General features: G+C 42.2%; 1 protein-coding gene across 2 annotated transcripts in view; it reads left to right on the forward strand.

Moving 5' to 3' along the window:
• Positions 1 to 19,698, forward strand: part of pbx4 (pre-B-cell leukemia transcription factor 4) — a 371,833-nt gene that overhangs the window by 169,889 nt on the left and 182,246 nt on the right. The window lies entirely within an intron of this gene.

Consider the following 19,698-nt stretch of genomic DNA (forward strand, 5'->3'; position numbering starts at 1 on the left):
TTCTGACCCATTGACCAAAATTGGCTTCAATATATACTTTGAAGCTCCACACTGTCCCATCCCTATCCATGCACTTCTCTGTGTGGCAGTTCTTAAGCTCTTCTTACTGGTTCTCGTTTCCTATATTACCAGTTTCCAGTGCAGTAATTGTATCCAGGTTTGTAAAAAAAATTATACATTGCTTACTCCGATTGGCCTACTCCTGCTCCTATTTCTTATGTTCTTAACACGCTCTGATTGGATCATATTCAATCGTAATGAATTTCTATAATTCCTTGTACTTCTATATTTAGTATTGTGTGATATTTAGTCTTTCTGTAACTGAGGGGATGGTGTTAATAAACCCTACTTAATGTTCTTAATGGCACACACGTTTAATTACAAAGAAGTTGTCTAAAATTGCTGAATGGAGGACCACATCCTTTATTATTGAACAACAAATACCTCATCAGTCAGAACTGCTTTTTCAGTTACTGTGTCTTCATTTGTATGATGCTGACATTGTGAGACAGCAGTTCAATTTTTATTATTTATTTGCCTTTGCTTGACTATGTGAAAACTTTTGGCTGGGTAAGATAAATTCTTTGCCACCGTGGTCCATTAGAAAAGAATCCAAGTCCAAGCACAATTGTTGTTCGAATCATTTCAGGAAGTACCAATAACGTAACCGTTGAGAGTCTGAAAGCTTCCTCTATGAAGCTCCAAGTTGATCAGCTGGAATTTTATAGTCTGGTCTGTTCAATGCTGGGACCTCAGTATATCTAAAACAGTATTTGAGTTCAACTACCTTTCCAATTAATTTGAGAAATTCCCTCCAGGAGGACAGGAAAGGACAGGAATGCAGCCCCACAGCAGATGCAATAAAGTTCCTTCTCCAATTCCACATCTTCAGCTCCTTAAGTGCAAAATAGCTATTCTCTTCAGTCTGCTTTTTGAGTATAATAAAACTGATGAAAGGGCTGAACATGGGTGTTAACAAATGTATGTCCATCTATTAGAATCAAAATCCATTCTCAGATCAGTGCTCCATACTTCCCTGAAAGCAGAAGAAAATCCAAAAATTTGTAATATTTCGATATAAAAAGACACCATCCCAGTTATTTTTTAAAATTTGTTCATGGGATGTGAGTGTCGCTGGTGAGGCCGGCATTTATTGCCCATTCCTAATTGCCCTTGAGAAGGTGGTGGTGAGCCGCCTTCTTGAACCGCTGCAGTCCGTGTGGTGAAGGTTCTCCCACAGTGCTGTTAGGAAGGGAGTTCCAGGATTTTGACCCAGCGACGATGAAGGAACGGCGATATATTTCCAAGTCAGAATGGTGTGTGACTTGGAGGGGAACGTGCAGGTGGTGGTGTTCCCATGTACCTGCTGTCCTTGTCCTTCTAGGTGGAAGAGGTCGTGGGTTTGGGAGGTGCTGTCGAAGAAGCCTTGGCGAGTTGCTGCAGTGCATCCTGTGGATGGTACAGTAATGTTTTGACTCCTGAAAGGAAAAAAGTAAAATAAAACAATGTCAGCACGCATAGATTTTGTTACAGATGGACAACATTAAAAAAAGAAAAAAAAAGGTAGTTACTTGTTGGGTACTCCGTCCTAATGCTGGAACTGAAGAGATCTTTACAATTTGCAACATTCCTTGACCAAACAGCAATTAAACTCTGAGTGACTGAGCGTTTACTTAACAACTTTTAATACAATAATACATGGTGTAAAACTCCATGAAGCAGCATATCGTCTGGCTTACCAGTAGCAATGCCATGGGAGCTTTGCTGCTATATGTTAAAAAGAATTAATAAGCAGCAATTTTTATTTTATTCATTGGATGTGGGTGTCGCTGGCAAGGCCAGCATTTATTGCCTATCCCTAATTGCTCGAGAAGGTGGTGGTGAGCAGCCTTCTTGAACCGCTGCAGTCTGTACAGCGAAGGTAGCGGGATTTTACAACTGAGTGGCTTGCTCGACCATTTCAGAGGGCAGTTAAGAATCAACCACATTATTGTGGATCTGAAGTCACACATAGACCAGACCAGGTAAGGACGGTAGGTTTTGTTCCCTAAAGAACATTAGTGAACCAGATGGGTTTTTACAACAATCCAGTAGTTTCGTGGTCACCATTCCAGGTACTAGCTTTTCATTCCAGATTTTTATTTTAATTAACTGAATTTAAATTCCCCAGTTGCCAGATTTGAACTCATGTCTCCGGATTATTAGTCCAGGCCTCTGAATTACTAGTCCAGTAACATAACCACTATGCTACCGTACCCCAATTAGCAAACAGCTATCGTAAAAGGAGAACGAGACCTAATGAAATCACCCAAAGCATTTTTTTGAAAATGCTTTGGCATTCTTGTTTTATTTGTAATGCAAGGACACAGTATTAAAATAAGGTTTGTAACAGATCATGTAGTTAATGATTCATGACAAAATCATTAAATTTACCCACACAGTTGCTGTTTCTATGTTTGAAATCTCTTCAATAACTTGTCCTTATGGGGTTCTATCCACTTTCAGACCCTGGAACTAAAGTTCATGGGCATGCTACAGCTATTGCAGTGTCAGTTGTCAGGTGCCCTGGATGAACCAGGTAACAGATTACAACTCCCAGAATGCACCATTGTCACTCTATGCAAACACTCTGTGGAGTATAACTCCCAGAATGCAGATTAAGACTACTCTCCTCCAAGTGAAATGAACAGTAGCACATTTTGGAGTAGAAGTTTGTTGCATAACACACCAGGATTTTTTTTTATACCATGATTGACCATTCATAGAACATGTTAGGACTTGCTGTATATAAACTCTGGCCTCCCCCACTATCCAGCAAAGGAAAAGAACTGGCGAGTTGAATTCCAAGGAAACCTTCATTAGCACCAGTGAATTCCCTTTGAAGGTAACAAAGATTATTTTTTGTATATTCTCAGCCACCTCTGTCTCATTGTCAACCCTGAGAATGCTTACTCTTACACAACCTAAATCAAAGGACTTTGCTGTTGTCAGATAACAGGAAATTGACCTTGTTTCATCCATGCTTCAATTCATGCTTCATATCCTGCTCCAAATTCCAGTTTGCCCAAATGCTGTGCTTCCTAGCTGTGTTGCAGTCCCCACCCAACTTCACTGTTCATAAGATACTTAAGATTCATTCCATTTTAATTCATCCATCCAGAACAACTCCACATCTCTTTCCACCACCCTGCTTATTACTGCTTCTATTTGTTAAATCATTCCAGAGTTTTTCCCATGACTGCTCTGCCCAGAATTCCATTCCGAGTGTTGATCATTCTGTGCATGACAAAGAATCTCTTTACCAGTCCTTAAGTTATTATTTACCAGTTTGAACTGGCATCCTGTTCCCTCTGTTTAAAGTAATATTTAGGATTAACCTTTTCCATACCATTTGCTATCTTATGCACCTCCCAGATGTCTCCTCTCCAGGCTAAAAAGTGCAAGTCCTCCCAGTCTTTCCTCATGACTCTGACCCCTAACGTTTGGGATCAGCTTTTTGGCTCTTCTCTGAACGGCCTCCAGGGCTTGAATGTCTCCCTTTTTTCTTGGCGACCAGAACTAGACATGGTACACAAGGTCCAGTCTGTTCAAAGCCCTATATAGTTTGATCATGACTTTCTCTGACTTGTATTCTACTGTTTTGGCTATGCAGTTCAACATCCTATTTGCTTTGTTGATTGTTGCTTTGCATTGGTTGGATACGTTGAGTGTTGAGTTTACTAAGATGCCTAAGTCTCTTTCAGCTTCATCCTTAGCTATTTCAGGGTCATTCATGAAGTAAGTATGTTGCCCATTTTTTTCTTCCTCCGTGCAATACTTTACACTGGCTTGCATTTATTTTCATCTGCAATTCTTCAGCCCTCACAGCTTTGAGCTTAATTAGTAACCATTTGTGTGGACTATTATCAAATGCCTTTTGGAAGTTTTAAAGTACATAATGTTGTATGTTTGCCACAGTTGACTTGAGTTGTCACTTCCTCAAAGAAATCAAGGCGGTTGGCCAGGCAGGAACTTCTCTGCCTAAAGCTGTTGCTGACTGTTGTTTACCAGGGTTGTTGTACAGATAGACCTCAAGTTTACTCCCTGTAATTAATTCCATTGTTGAAGTGAATTGAAGTAAGACTAATGGGTCTTTCATTGCCTGTATCTGTTTTGTTACCCTTTCTGAATAGGGGTACCACAATCTACTGGTTTCTCCCCACTGTGCATTGCTCCTCTCCTATGGCCCTTTTCCGACTGACTGCTTCACTCCCCAGCCTGCATCCCAGGCAAACCAAGAGCAATGCCACAGGAGATTTAAGAGTATTGCTTAATTTCAATCCTATCAACTCACCTACCATTCCTTTAATCTGAGTATCTATTCATCAACCTTAGTTTTCTCCAATAAATAAACAAATCAAATTTCCTTTTAAATACAGATCTCTAATTTCACAAATACCACCATTGACATATTCCCTGCTCAACTAAAGCTTCCTTTCAGTCTTGAAAAGATTACCATTCCAGAGTGTGGAATGGGGATTTTCCAGCTGCTCTAGTTGGTGAAATGCAATTGCGTTGCTAAATTACTTTGCTTTTTATGCTCAAGTGATTGTTTTGGCCTGTATTAATGGGAAAGGTTAAAGAGATGTCATGAAACATGGGAATTAAACAGTAAAAAATTAATTCATGCTATTTGCAATTGGCCCACCTGCTACTAAATTTTATTGACCTCTAAAATGTACTTTTAATAGTAGCCAGCCAGTCATTACCATCTAAAGATAAAAGTGCAAGTAGAAGAATTTCTGTATCGTAATGTGAACATTTTTATTTAAAAAAAACTATTTTTGAGTAGAATTATGAAATTAAACATAATGAGAGTTGTATGTTAAGGTTATTAATCATAAATGCTTTATTGTGAAACCACTAATTTGATATTTTATTATTTTTATGGAGGCAAAGTGTTTTGAAATCTTCACATAGTGCTCTCGTTCATTCCTTGTGGTAATGACTGTCTTGTTTCAGAAGGCACATGTTAGCAATATTCATGTCAGCTGTCAGCTTACCCCCCACCCCCCATTTTCTTCCCTTATCCGTCCTCTCCTGAAGGTTATGATTCATGCTGTGGTGGAGTTTTGTACTGGTTCCAACAGCCCTTCAGTAGAACATCCAGGAGGCCCTTCTTCATTCCTTCCTGGACGGTAACTGTTGGGCTATTCCTGACCTCATCTGGCATCCGTGCACATACTGTCCAAAAGGAGGCATAGGATAGTGATCAAGCCTGGCTGTTTTTGTTGTTCTTCCTAAGCTTAGGGACACTGATACCGATTGTAATCCTCCTGCCATGCTGAGCTACTCAGCACAGACCAGAAATAAAAATCTATGACCCTCCTTGTCTGCTTGGCTCAGTCCCGTACCACACCACATCACACTATATATAATTCATTCACTGGGAAAGCACAGACATCAAAGTATTTAAATACTTTCTGGTAAATTAAGAAGCAACATATTCCAAGAGAGGTATCCATCACTTAACAAAGGCACTAAAATCAAATCTGAGCATCATAAGAGTTCTTTCTTTCTAATTCTTGTTTGCTTTGATCAAAACACCAATACCATGAAGTGGTTCTGTTCAGTTCATCAACTGAATGAGAATTTCATTTCACCTTTCAATGATCTGTAATTGAAATGGCAAATCAGATATATGGCCACAGATAAATGTTTTATCAATATTCATTTTCAATTTCATATAAGTCAATGGAGAACAATCAGCATCCCAGGATCTGATAACAAAAGAATTTAGAATTGATATAGCCAAACGGATTAATCAGAGTTGTCAGTTGGCTAATGTTGTGGCTTCTGAGTGCAATTTTCAGACAGAGATTGTGTTAACCTGAGAGTGAGCAAAGAAAAGAGAATAGTATTTATTTAAACACAAAGTGACTGTCTTTTTACAGCAAATGACAAATTATATCACATACACCACCACAATTTGCTTATTAGAAATAAAGCTGAAAGTATATTTTTCTTCAGAACTTGTTTATACAGAATGGAAAAGTAGTCAGACAAAGGGGTCCTGTTCTTTGTCCTCCCACTGCAAAGGATGCAGCGAGTCTTTGTTCTGGCTTTTAAACTATTCGACCCCATTCCTTACCTCTCCTCCCCACCCCCCCCCCCCCATCCCCCTGCCCACAGCACAGCTGCTCAGTAGAATAACACATTACATTATTTTCATCAAATGTTGTATTTCTTTAGTCAAAACCAAAATTCTGGTGAATACACGACCTTTCAAAGTATTGCTACTTTGAGCTGGGAAAACATTCCTTTGAAAGGATAGGTCAAAATATATATACAGTTTTATTCTTTTGGAACCAACAGTGTTCAAGCCTATGGACTTCCCATCCCCCAAATTCAAATTTCCATGCAACTTCTCATCATTTTCTGTCTTCAGTGCCAGACCATCAAAACAATAAGTAAATTCATAGTTGTAGCTGATATGTGCTGGATATTTTTGATAAATTATATATTTTTCACGTTTAGACATTAATAGTACTATTACTGATGAATAGTTCATCAAAGTGGACTTTTTCTCCCCCCTCTGTCAAATTGGTTCAGTTGGAAGCACTCAAATCTGAGTCAGAAAGTTCTGGGTTCAAGACATGTTCCTGGGCTTGAGCATGTGATCTAGGCTGATGGTTCACTGCAGTACTGAGGGAATGATGTATTGATGTTAAACCAAGGCCTTGTCTACCTGTTCTAGTGGTTCAGGGGAAGTAGAAGTTTCCATGGCACTCGCTTCTAGTGCCTAGGCCAACATTCCTCCCTCAATCAGCAACACCAAAAACAGAATAAACTAGCTATTATTCTCATTTGCTGCTTTTGGAATCTTGATGTGCGCAAATTGGCTGCTGTACGTGCCTCCATAACAGTAAGTAGGCTTCAAAGGTAATTCATTGGTTGTGAAGTGCTTGGAGATGTTCCGAGGAGGTGGTAAGGCACTATATAAATGCAAGTTCTTTCTTTCTAGAAAAACCTTTCAAAATAAATTTACAGATCTTGCCACTGTGCAAATGACAGCAGAAGGCTGTGTGGCGGTTAGAGTTTTCCAAAGTAAAATATTTATTGCGCAGTAAACTTGATTCATTTTAGGATGCTTGTAAAACTGCAATAAGTGTAGAATAGACTAGCCATTTTAAAAGTATGGGGCGCGAGGCCTGTCGGGGTTCAACAGAAAGAAAATTCCTGAATGCCCCATGAATGTTTCAGTCACTCAGCTGGCAGTAACCAAAAAGTAGGGCTGCTTCTGGACCTGTGTAGCTATTAGAATTGTGGATAGAAACAAGTTGTTTTGGTGCCTCTGGAGGCACGAAACATCACCTTGTTTATGTTTCCAGTTTGCTACCAACTTTGGAGCTGTCAGAGGCAACAGCTCAGCAATGTAAATGTGCCATTAAACTTATTCTCTGGAAGCTGACCTAACAGCTTGCACTGCTAATTTGAAAGCTATCATAAAAGTAAGGTTGCCCAGACCGATCATAAGAGGACCCAATAAAAATGTTTCAATTGTTGGTAGTTAAATCTTTATAGTGCTTAATTTCAAAAACCTTGGATACTGTGAAAGTTATGGAAAGCTGGGCTGGCGACCCAACACTGGTACAAATGTAAAGTGACTCACTGTTGTGTTGGCAGAGCAATGAGCGCAGGTTGTCTGCCTGCCTGCTGGCTGGGAATTAGTGAAGGCAGGCACAACCAAACAATGGAGAGCGAATAATAGTTACAAAGAGAAAATTGGTGAGGGATAAACCATTAAGTGCCAATTATTTTTCACTGTGTCTTTGAAGAATGTGGAACATTGTTGTTACAGTGTGTACCATTCTGTAATCTTTAATTACTACTGAAATGTCAGATGTTCCAGAGAGTTTCAACCAAATTTGAAGCAAATCTTGATAGATATAGATAGTTTCAGCTATTGTTACTTTGTTCAAATAAAATAATCTGGAATGATTTTATAACATTTTAGCTGTAACTTTCTTCTGATGTGCGGCTGTTGAAATAGCCGGTCTCTCGTCTGGTTTTGAACTGTAAATGGAGTGTTCTGATGGAATGAGCAGCTTGTGTTACTAGTTTCCTCAAGGTGATTTTATATGTCAGGAGTCCAACCGACAGCAGGCATGCAGGATAAACGCCTTAAAGTTCAGGAAACTTACCAACATCTTAGGACCCCGGAAATGGGTCTATGAACATGCTGTTGGATTAAGGGTGCTGGATCTTGTGCTTACACTGTTAAGCATTTGGGTATCAATATTACACAATGGAACCCAGCGTCACTGGCCTCCAGCTGAAAAGTAAAAGGGGAGAATGGTCCAAGGACTCGCTGCCATAGACAGAAACAGCTGGAAATGAGTCGCACAAAAAACATTGTCAAGTGAACAAGCCTTGTTTCACAGCACCGCATAACTGGCAAAAATGTGGCCATAAGAATAGACTTGCTTTCTTCCAGCTGGTGTCTGAAATACGGATTTAAGCAATCAATACATTTCTCTAGTAGTCAAAGGCAAGTGACAAAGCACAAACATAAGTTGCTATTGTTGATCAATAAGAGGTGGCATTGGTTGTGGTCTGCACACAGATCAACAAGTCAGTTAGAAAACCACAGTAATGAAGTTACTGTGTTAATTGTGTTGTGATCAGTATTACAAAGGTAATTAATTCTTTTAGGTTACAAAATAATCAGCACAAAACAGTCCATAACTGTCTGGCAGCTGATGCTCAGTCATACTCCTGGGGGGAAAAACCGGCTAGAAAGTTTTTCTCAGTTTGCTGAAAGCAAATGTGCATTGTGCTGTTTCTTCTGTTAGGTATTCTGGGCCTAGTGCATTTATTAGACAAGTGGAATGTGAAGAGACTCAAATGTAGGGCTTTTAAATGGATATTTCTTTCTAAATGATGTCCCAGACAGCACAATCTTTGGTGATCTGTATTCATAATTCAGTACAGCTCTTACTGTGGCAATAGCTAATTGTTTTTCACTTTTTCTTTATTATCCTTAACAAAAGCGAAAGCATGCATATTCTGAAGAGTCATTGCACAGTTTTGTTGTGCAATATTTACTGGAGAATACGTTGGCTCTGGGGTCTCTGTATTGTTGCACACATATCAAGAACAAGCACTATTTGGAGATCAGGAAAATTTGACAATAGCCCTTGGGAGTTCCACTGGGTTTGGGGATATTAAGGGTCTTATCTATACAATGACAGGTCTTGCAAGGCTTGAATCACATGAAACAATAGGAACTAATGGACGGAGAAAGACGAGCTTGTCCCATACAGGCATGTTGCAACTAAGCATCATGACCCCCAATGGTCTCCATCCACCAGCAGCCATGTAATCTCCTACAAAATGAACAGCTGTAGCCCAGGATGCTATCCTCTGATTGAATTTTCTCTTTGTGGGAACGCCTTCCAGGGTTTCTTTGACATATGGTTGAGATTGGGAACTTGCAAGGTCAAAGGTGTGTGCAGATAGCTGGTTCTACCATGACAATTATTTTGGAATGTGCTGAATCTGAGTGCTAAAATGATCACTAACTTGGCTAAAATCCTCCACCTTTTTGTTCATAATAGATAACCACCCCCATAGTTTTTACATTTTTTGCTGAAATTCTTTGTTTTTAACTGTCCATTAAATCATATAAATTGGATCAATTAAACTTAATTCAATTCTGTAATGACCATTAATTGTGTCAACTTGAGGCAGAATTTCTACGTAGGGAGAGAAGACCCAATGGGGGACAGTCTTTGGGGCAGAGTTCCAGTGGGACGGAACATCCACCCATCTCTCCATATCCGTCCCAGCCTCAACCCATTTTCTTGGATTGGGACTCATCAGGTATGCATGGTGGGCTCCCAGTGGGATTCCTGCCATCAAGAGATGGAGAATCCTGGAAGTGCTGCATCAGGAATGCCACTGCAGAACCAGAAGATCCGGGGAGAGGCCTTAAAGGGGCAGAAGAGCCCTGAAGATTTCAGGACAGATATCCCACTAAAGACCTCGGCCAAGACTGCGGCCTTCAACACACGTTAGGGGTGGAATGGAGGGCCGCTGCAAGACTCCTCCCCTCCACACTGCCATTTGTACTTGACAAGCGGGGAAGGAACAGGCAGGTGGTCTCAGTGGGGCGGGGGGAGAAAAATCCTGGTTGGGACTGGGGGTGGCATCGGTAACTCTCACTGCCCCATTTTCCTATCATTTCTGTTGTGATCCTGCCTGACTTTGGGTGTGATCACAGAAGAACATCCCCCCCACCCCCATCCCCCCTCAATTAGTCTAAGTTTAGTGTTCTGACTATGTATATTATACCAAGGATTTTGACAATGCTGCATTAGCCAATTACAGCATTCGTTCAGCACTTGTGCCAGCATCTTAGGAGCGCTTGTGTACACTCTCAAGAATTGCACTGAACAAAGATCGTGGCTAGGAAAACTGCTGCATTTAATTTAATACTCAAATTGCAGCTTTTTTTTAAAAAAGCATTTAAAAACCTATTTTTGAAGTAACTCAAAGTTTGTTCATTTGTTATTCAGTTTCCCATCAGTATTTTGGATTGTCAGTGCCTTGGCTGTTTAATAAAATATGTTTTGCAAATTTCGAACGTTTTTTCTCCCAAAATGATGTTGCATTTACTTGACGATCTTTGCAAATATAGTGTCATGAAAATTTGATTGTGATCGTGCCTGAGATTCAACTCTATTTTACAGAAGGAAAAATTAGGAGAATAGTGATCTTATTTGAGAATAAATGCTGTTAACAATTCAAAGCAATAACCAGTTAATCTGAAGAAGGAAGCGGAAGAAGAAAATTATTAAGTGATTTCACTGTGCTTTAGAAAAAAAGTGCAAATTTAAATATGGCCATTTAATGTGATGACGGGTGCTCCATCTTGAAAATAATTGACTAATAAATGTGAAAGTCAGATGTTTTCTTAATTGTGTGCAATACAAATGGTGGTTTCTTTAACTAATGTAGCTGATAAAGTAGCTGGTGGCGTTCTGTAATTATTTTTCTGTAGGTTAATACATGTATAAAAGGAAGAGTCGTCAAGTGAAATTTGACGACTCTTCCTTATTTGAAAAGTGAAACCTCCATGCCTGAGCCCACTAAATGGGTTGTGAATAGCTCCAGCTGATTGCTATACTAAACCAATCCATATGAAAGGGAGCTGTGGGGAGAAGTCAGCTGGTGTGTGGCTTGGTGACAGATGGTAACCTCTGTTCATTGTGCAGAACCCCCAGGGTTGCAGAGTGAGCTAGACTCTGGGCATCGTGCACTTAACCCTTCATGTTTCAGCTGGGCAGGAGGAGTACCAGCTGGAGTCCTGCCTACAGGGCTCAACTGGAACTGCAAATAGAATACAAGAGAATCGTAGTACAATATAATCTTTCTTGAGGTTAAAACATCATGTTCAGAATGATTTATTTTTTTCCTGAGACCTGAAAGTTGAGTTGCCCTGTCTGACTTTTATTCGTGGATGTCTTAATAGTAATCAATAGCAGCCCTAATAGCTCATTTACAAAGATTACATTTATTCAGTTGTTGGTCCTGCTTTTAATTTTGGACAATTTTAATCTCAAGATTATTTTTAAAATGGTATTTTGTTACTTTCTCCAAGGGTAAGCCCTTTCTCTGATCTTCCTGGACCTTACCATCCACAGGCAAAGGATTAATAAGCTCCTACTCCCATGCTAATGCAGCTGTATAACCAGTCACCCCTAAACAGACATAAAAATATTGCAGGCACTTACCATTGCTTTTCACTCTGTAATGGTTTGTTCTCTTAGTTAAATATTTAAAATCACTGTTGGAAAACTACTTTTGATATAATCCAACAATTCATCCCTTACTGATTGTACAACACATATCATACATGTGGCTTGTGGCAGCCGGGACGAATGCCAAGCTCTTATCCTGGTGTCGCGTAAGGCCTGGAGAGAATTTAACTCTAGGGCCTCATTTCAGTGTTAGTGGTGAGTCTCCCGCGGGAGTCACTACCTGGCCTGCAGAGGGGACCAGGATTTCGGGTGGCAGGAGGGAACAGTTCCCGGCACTGGGGTAAGTTCGGTTGGGGGGGGGGGGGGGTGGTTGTTGGGTAAACTCCTGCTCCTCGGTGTACAACAAGGAAATCATACATTTATTTTAAAAAAAATCTTACCTTCCTGGGTCTCTCTTGGCCCCAATTCTGTTTCTCTGGCAGCAATGGCACTGGTCGAGACTCATGCAACTGCGATTGAAATCAAGGCGGGATCCTAGTTGCATCATAGGACCCCGACTTTTGCATATTTCTGAGGCCTGCCTGTGGCGAGCGTCTCCGATGCCTCCCGATACCTAGGCTTTAAATTGGCGACAGGCGGGAAGGGAGCAGGGCACGAGCAGGAGGTAAGTACTCTGCCCCTATTTTAACCTCTCCACATGCTCCATTCTCTTTGGGGGCAGGGGATTAAGATCTGGACTGGTGTTTTTTTACCTTCATTTGTTGACCTTAAAAAAAACTTTCTATTGTTAGAGGGACACAGTGTCCCCAAGCCCGTATGTAGGTAAAACGTGGCAACTGAGTACAGAGTAGAGGTGCTACAAAATAAATCAGTATATTTATCACGCATGTGATTGATAAAATGATTTTGCATGTATGAGGGAAGTTATTATACAGGATAGAAAACCATTCAAAAATCATAAAACCAAATGGAAACGCTGGAATTAAAGGATTTGTGAAGTGAATTGGAGACAGCAAACAATAAACAGAATCACGGAGTGGGGGGGAGGATCTGTTTGAATGTTTTTACATAAATAGTTTTTTTCTGAAAAGAGGAAATTGTGTGGTGGGGAAAAGCACAGGGGAACCAGTGTTGGGGACTGGGAAATTGAGACTACAAGTGGCAGCTGTGAAAAAGCAAATGCAGGTCAGAGAATAGGGAGTTTGAGGGAATTTTATGTTTTGTGATTAATTGTGGATATGTGTGAACAGATTTTATCTTTGGCCACAGGTTTTCAAATGATGATAGCCAAGTGACCTCTCCTTTTTAACCTTTCTACACTCAACCACCACATGCAAAGCTACCTCTCAGTCTACCCCTTATGCTCTTTTTGAGATCCTGTGAGCTAGAGCAGTGTTGTACTGTTTTTATACTGTTTACAAAACTATTTACAATAAATATTTACTGATTATTTTTACTGCAATATTTGAAGTGTTTCTGTTGGTCCTATACATCTTGCTTCAGTTTTTGCTAGGAAAACAACTGAAATGAAAATGTAATACAGCAGAGTGAGATATTAACCGAAACTCAGAGTACAAATTTCTTAAAGGGCTGGTGTCCCCGGTGTTACGACCTCGGGCGATGATGCAGAATGAGGGAGATTCTACCTGTGCAATCTTGTTCTTTGAATAAGGCTCACCCTTTGAATAAAGCTCCATTCCAGCCTAAATCCTCATTTCTCCATGATGAGGTATGTGTTAGAGCTATATTAGTGTTTTATTGTGTTATGTTTCAGTGGTCTTGATGTCACAGTGGGAGAGAGGTATACGTGCTGCCTCCACTGGGCAAAGATCTAATAGAACAGCACGGAAACCAGGCTTTATATGTAAACGGTGGGGGGACAGCAAGGAATTCTTAAAGGGGCAATGTTTCCTGGTGATTTCATGTGGAATGACAGAAATATCTGAGTTAAAAGAAAACAACTGTACCTAAGTGCTCCAACAGTTTCCTTTATACTTCCAGTATCCTCAGCAACATTTGTAAAAAAGGACCATCCTCCATGTTATTTATAAATAATGTGAACCGGTGAAATAGAAATTTGGTTGTAGTTGTATAGAATAATTTGACAGCTATATTTCATAATGATAGTTAAAAGTACTGTCTTGCTATAAAATGTACACTTAAACCCTGTGTGACTGCAGGGAGCTTTCAGCTCTTCTGAGGATTTCCCCCAGTTGCCCTAAGTAGGAGAGGATGAATTATTTGCTTTATGCAGAGTATGTTATTTCATAATCATAGTATATATCTTGTCTGTTACTCTGGGGGGAATTTTAACCCCTCCTCCTCTCTCTTCCCCCGCCGCCGCCCCCCCCCGGCCAAGGTGAGGTGAGAAAGTGGAGGAGGAGGGGTTAAATTCTTAAAAATGTGAAACCTGACCTCAACCTGCTGTGAGCGATCCGACTTCTGCTTTAACCTGGGAGGGTGGACGTGTCACCTGTTCTCGAGAAGCGGGTCAGTAATTTAAATATTTTAATGAGACTGCATGCCTCAGAATTTAGCACCCATTTAGACTTAACGGCTGTGAGCCGGGTTTCCCAGTATTCTGGAAACCCAGCAGCTAAAGGGTGGCGAGAACTGCTGGATCCAGCAGTTAAGTTCTTTTCCAGCACTGCCCATCGGCCAGGAAGAGCAGGAGTGATTCTCACTGGCCCCCCAAGCTAACCTGCCACGATCTACCTCCCTCTCTGCAATCTTCAGACCCCTCCCCGCGATCTCCAGACCCCCCCTCCCCGCGATCGGCTGTCGCCCCCCCCCCTCCCCGCGATCGGCTGTCGCCCCCCCCCCTCCCCGCGATCGGCTGTCGCCCCCCCCCCTCCCCGCGATCGGCTGTCGCCCCCCCCCCCTCCCCGCGATCGGCTGTCGCCCCCCCCCCTCCCCGCGATCGGCTGTCGCCCCCCCCCCTCCCCGCGATCGGCTGTCGCCCCCCCCCCCTCCCCGCGATCGGCTGTCGCCCCCCCCCCCTCCCCGCGATCGGCTGTCGCCCCCCCCCCCTCCCCGCGATCGGCTGTCGCCCCCCCCCCCTCCCCGCGATCGGCTGTCGCCCCCCCCCCCTCCCCGCGATCGGCTGTCGCCCCCCCCCCTCCCCGCGATCGGCTGTCGCCCCCCCCCCCTCCCCGCGATCGGCTGTCGCCCCCCCCCCCTCCCCGCGATCGGCTGTCGCCCCCCCCCTCCCCGCGATCGGCTGTCGCCCTCCCCGCGATCGGCTGTCGCCCCCCCCCTCCCCGCGATCGGCTGTCGCCCCCCCACTCCCCGCGATCGGCTGTCGCCCCCCACTCCCCGCGATCGGCTGTCGCCCCTCCCCCTCCCCGCGATCGGCTGTCGCCCCTCCCCCTCCCCGCGATCGGCTGTCGCCCCTCCCCCTCCCCGCGATCGGCTGTCGCCCCTCCCCCTCCCCGCGATCGGCTGTCGCCCCTCCCCCTCCCCGCGATCGGCTGTCGCCCCTCCCCCTCCCCGCGATCGGCTGTCGCCCCTCCCCCTCCCCGCGATCGGCTGTCGCGCCTCCCCCCTCCCCGCGATCGGCTGCCGCCACGCCGCCGCCACGCCTCCCCCCCCCCCCCCCGCGCGATTGGCTGACGTGCCCACCCCACCCACAATCTGTTTACCCCTGTGATCTGATGCTGAACCCCCATCACTCCCTCTTCCCTCTTCTCTGATCCCCGGCTGTAGCCTTCCACCACTGGCCTTCCCGCCTGACATCCAGTCGGAGAAAACTAATTCAAATGAGGTCCTGCTGCTAAATTCGGTAGGACCTCGGTGTTTCCCATATTTCCAGATTTCCCGGCCGCTGGCAGTCGTCCCCGCCTCTTCATTAATAGCGGGGCTTCTGTCTTTGCGAAGCCATACAAGATTTTAGAGGGAAGTGCTTTTAATACAGTTTCCCTGTAAGGTAGCTGTAAATGGTGTAGGTTACATCAAATGTTTTGATGATGGGCTTACTGTATTTAGTTATATCCAGTTGCATTTTCCATTGGATCTTTAGGGAAAATTTGTAAAACTCGGGCTGTCATGATAATTGTGTCAAATGTGGTGAATGATGTGTCATATTGATACGATAATAAGAAACACTGAAGTACTTTGTGGTTTCACTAAAAGTCTTTTCATTACATTCTAAAATCTCATTGTCAAGTTTGGCACATTTGGGTTTGATTTGTCTATCAGACCTTTCCCACTAGGTATGTCGGAATGACTTTACTGGTGGGACTCGTAGGGTATTTGTTAATGTGAAAAGTATGGAGAATTAGAAACAGGGGATGCTAGAAAGACACATCAGGTTCATCAGCATCTGAAAAAGGAAAAGACAAGCCAACATTTCATTGCTCTGAGAAAGGGCCTACGCTCAAAATATTAACCAGCATTTTTTATTTTCAGATGCTGACTGACCTGATGTGTGTTTCCAGATTTTCTGTTTATCATTCCTTTTAAAATAATCTTTAAAAATAATCTTTTTATTTCAAGTATATAGGATTTAATGTTTGCTGCTTTTATTGAATTTAGGTATTATACAAAATACTACTCAAACTGTCAGCAAAATTAAAATTATGATATCATTTGTTAAATTCAATTAACTTCTTTTAATTTGAGGCATATTTCACCTAATTATTTCAGTGGTTTTCTGATAATTTGACCATTATAATGTATGTAGCATTTTCCTCAAAGTTGCTTCAGTTGTGTATTTCCCCAGGCTAGTAACCTGCTATTACCTTAATTTGTCTGTTGTTGCTTTTTGCCCATCCTCAATTAAACTCAAGTAACCTCTTCTCCTAAAATATTGATGGATCCGAAATACTGTTGCTGTAGAACACAAAAGATTGACCCGCCTGTTGATTTATCATAGGTATGGGTTCATGGGTATTAAAATAAACATGCATTGCTGTGAGTTTAAAATTGTCACCCTTGTTTTTAAATCGCTCTATGGCCTCACCCCCTGACTCTGCAACCATCTACAGCTCTCCGATTTCCTCCTCCCCACCAAACTCACCGTTTCTATGTCTCCGACTTTTTGTGTAGCCTCCTCCCTTCCCCACCATCATTGGCTGCCATGTCTTCAGCAGCCAAAGGCTCAATCTTTGGAAATCGCACACTAAATGCCTCTGCCTCTGTACCTCCTTCTCCTTTGAGACCCACCTCTTTGACCAAGCTTTTGGTCACCTCTTTATCTCTCCTTTGGCTCACCAACCATTCTTTTACTCATTCCTCTGTGAATCACCTTGGTACATTTTTCTACATTATAGGTGCTACATAAATGCAAATTGTTGTTTACATATTGCAGCATATAGAGGTAGAGAATGATCATAACACCACACCCTAAAACTCCTAATCTGTGGCACTTCTAGAAAAAGAATACACTGGCCACCATGAAAGAAAAACCAAATATTTCATATGGAAAAATTCACTAATTGTTGCACTAAATAATAACAGATTTTAAAAAATGAATCCAGGTTTAAGCTGATGAATATGAACCACCTGAACTTCATGTTCATGCATTATGCAGCTATTGATTGAATTGATGCTTTGTAATTACTGTAACCTGTACATGAGTGATATTCATCAGAGGAATAACATGGATTAGCCACTGCATATTCTGTTCATGCAAGCTATGGTTTACCTAAATGGAATAAAATGGTTTGAAAAAAATTAAAAACTGCACGTGTGTTATGTTATGAACCGTTTCCCCTTGGTTCTCACCTCTTCCTTTCCCGAAGGTGTTGATTCCTTGCTAGGGTAGGGTTCCACCAGTGAGAGTTCCCCTCCAGTACCTTGCTCAAGTGTCCATTATTCATAGGTGTGTTGCAGGCTATTTGACTGAGGACACCACGACTGGCCTCACCTGATGTCTGCATGTGCAATTCCAGCTTGTTAGCAGTAGAGAGAAGACTAGCTGATTTTTTTCTCCACAAGCCAGGAGTGTTGAGGCCAATGTAGCTCTCCTACCTCTGCTACTTCTACCATTCTTGGCCTGAATGGCTCAATTACTCATTGGATAAACTTGCTGAGCTATTAGGTGGAGGCTCTTTTTTATTTTAATAATCCTTTTTAATATACTTTGCACTAGGCTAATTTTGTTTCATTTGTGGTACAGGAAGGGGCAGGGACTGTTGGGTTTCTGGCAGTCATGTTTTTGGGGCTGCTGTTTCTCCCTCCAGCTGGCAAATAGGGTCCTTCTACCAGCTGGAAGGTGACGCTGAGAAAGAGCTGCTTTCAAAAGTGAGGAGCACAACTTGCAAACCGTGACGCATTTTTGGTACTTTATAGTATGTTGTGTGTTGATGGCCAAGCTTCTGCCCAGTAAAGAGAAAATGTTATTCCACTGGTAGGAATAGTATTGCAGCAAAGAGCAGGTTACCAAAAAGGCACATTCTGAAGCAACCAATAAACCTCTGCTATGGAGGTGAGTATGTGTTAGCCCAGCCAATTGGATGGTGTGTCTACTCCTTCCCAAGCTCCAACCCCACCTCTTTTAGAAAGTTTTTTCTCTCATCATAGAAGGTGGCAGACATAGCAGTAAGAAGCCCAGTGGATGAACAGCTAGTGGGGTCTTGGAGGGTTTGAAAATTCTTTAATGAAACTCAGCCTGAACAAGTTTGAGAAGCGGAGGTGTAGGTAATGAAGTGAGAGCAGGCACCTTCCTTGTTTTCAGTAGAAAATAGTTGAGTACAAATTGGCAATTGAACCAGGATTCTGGCTTGTGAGATGCTTTTCCAGGCCCAAAGGAAACCATAGCAAAGTGTTATCTTTTTTTGCAGACTGTATAATTCCACCAAAGAACAAAGGAAGTAAATAACACTGGGCTTCAATGCACCACTTTAGCCTAGCACACTGCCGCCCTTTGGATAATTCCTGTCATCCTTTCAAAAGGACTGTACAGTTCCTCCACTCACAGCCAGCAAGGAATTTAAATGAGTGGTTTGTCATTTGTTTTATTTTGATTGCAATAAAATGGTGATGAGCCAGGATTGCATTATAAAACCTCCCTGCTGAGTTGAAGTTTCTGGTGGGCTGGGATTCAAACCTGTGTAATTCTTGACTGACCGGGCACTTTTCATTGTTCAGTCCTTCCCCGTAATCAAGTCACCAGTAATGGGAAAACCAGGAGAGAGAGAAAGAAGAAAAACAAATGTTCTAATATGAGGACCTGAAGGGATTTTTTAAAAAACAAAACACGTATTAAATGCCGCATGTCTCAAAGTAGTGGGAGAAGTGTCATTTAAAATTTACATTCGGAGACTTTCCAGTCTACACTTTGGAAGTAGGAAGAATTCTGTCCAGCTATTGAAAATTGTGCAGACCCAAATGCTTACTGGCAACAGACTCTGATCATTCTTCATTATAGGAGCATGGATAGCATGTAATTAAGTACATTTTCAGAGATTATTTATTGTAAGGGAAATGTACAGTATGTTCTTGTTCCTTGCTAACATTTTCCAGGACCTGAAATTTAGAGCTCCTGATCTTATACAGCTTGAGATATTTTCAGCTAATGCTGCCACTCATTTTAAGATGAGGAACAGCTCAACAAACCTGTTATTTTCAAAGACAAGCTGAGATTCATTCTGTAACTGGAAGTATTTTTGCAATAAGCCAGAAAGAAACATGTGCAACCAGTAAAAACGTGATTAACAATAAAAGCATGGATGGGCACCCATGTCATTAATGATATCGAGCTTTTTGCAAAGCCAGCAGATCCACTCAGGTGATGTATATGTCTGCCTGTGGTCTTCTAGAACATGCCAAGTGCCTGGATCAGCATTGAGAGGACTCCTGGTTTCTTGTACTCACCAAATTGTTTCACTGCAGTTTCACAGTACAAAATGGAAAATGTTCAATTTACAGACTCTTGCATTGATGTAGCCACGCCATCTATTCCATTTACCTTACACCATGGTGCTTTTTAGTCTTTATTTCTAAAACAAAGGGG

This window comes from Heptranchias perlo, chromosome 37 (assembly GCF_035084215.1).
Source record: "Heptranchias perlo isolate sHepPer1 chromosome 37, sHepPer1.hap1, whole genome shotgun sequence".
Classification (NCBI taxonomy): Eukaryota; Metazoa; Chordata; class Chondrichthyes; order Hexanchiformes; family Hexanchidae; genus Heptranchias; species Heptranchias perlo.